At 45.5% G+C, this 1,144-nt stretch overlaps 1 non-coding gene across 1 annotated transcript; it reads left to right on the plus strand.

Moving 5' to 3' along the window:
* The first annotated feature begins 505 nt into the window (after window positions 1-505).
* Window positions 506-578, plus strand: Trnar-ccu. The gene has a single exon. It is a non-coding gene; the product is annotated as a tRNA-Arg (tRNA).
* Window positions 579-1,144: the final 566 nt, after the last annotated feature.

Consider the following 1,144-nt stretch of genomic DNA (forward strand, 5'->3'; position numbering starts at 1 on the left):
GTACACGTTTTACTCACTGGGGCAAAATCACTCTCACCACATACAGGCGTAATAGTTGAGAAAGTTGGCGTTTCTGAGTGCTTACAGGTATCACAGGTATGACGACGATATGAAAATACGCACTTACTGACAACCTGAAACGAAACGACGGCCATTATCAATCGACCTGTTAGCTGCGGAAGTGTTTCAAAGCGTGATGGCGCTGTGATAGGAAAAGCTATTTTAAAATTCCTTGTAGGTAAACACTATGACCCATATGAATAGACACTTAACTGCCTTGTGTGCAGGACTTGGAGTTCAGAAAGGGAATAGCCTAAGACGGCAGGTACAAGAATTGCCAGAAGAAAGTAGTTGCCTGGACTTCGATACGTCTGAGTATGTACAGGCACACAGGAAAAGCTCATGCGACGTCCTGACTCTCTGCAGACGTAGAGCAGCGCATCAGGAAGGGTACACCTGGCAACTGTTGATTTGAGCGAGCACACCGCTAGCTTAACGCCAGTCAGCCTCTGTGGCCTAATGGATAAGGCATCGGTCTCCTAAACCGGGGATTGTGGGTTCGAGTCCCACCAGAGGTACACGTTTCAGTTCCGCTTTAGACGCCGTGCAGTGTGGACGTGCCTAGTCTTCCGCTCCGCCGTATCGTTACGTATAGTGGACTATCGTTTTTGTTTACGTGTTGTGTCGCAACTTCTGTGAGTGTTTCTCCGTCGTTGTTTCGTACCTTGTTTTACTTTCTGTCCTTATTTCAGTGTGTTGTGTGTAGCGGTTTCGACCGCTTATTTTGAAAATGTCGTCCCAGGTTATTCCTCGTCAGGCTACAGTTAGTTTTACTTTTGACAAGTCATCCCGCCATGTGCAACCTAGTTCCCTTGAGATTCATGATTGGTTGGTAGATACCTTTGGTGTTCATTCGGATCAGGTGCACACTGCTTATTTTGATACCGAACTGTATGTTTTCTTTGTTAAGTTCATGGACCCACTTCAGGTTGATAAAATTCTTTCTAAATATGGTCATCAAGTTTTCTTTCGGCATTGGGATGATTCTGTAAGTACCGTGCTGCTTTCCAATGCTTCCATCACGTATACCAATGTTCGTGTTTACAACCTTCCACCGGAGGTGGATAATGTCTATCTTAAGGAG

The sequence above is a fragment of the Schistocerca piceifrons genome, chromosome 1 (assembly GCF_021461385.2).
Source record: "Schistocerca piceifrons isolate TAMUIC-IGC-003096 chromosome 1, iqSchPice1.1, whole genome shotgun sequence".
NCBI lineage: Eukaryota > Metazoa > Arthropoda > Insecta > Orthoptera > Acrididae > Schistocerca > Schistocerca piceifrons.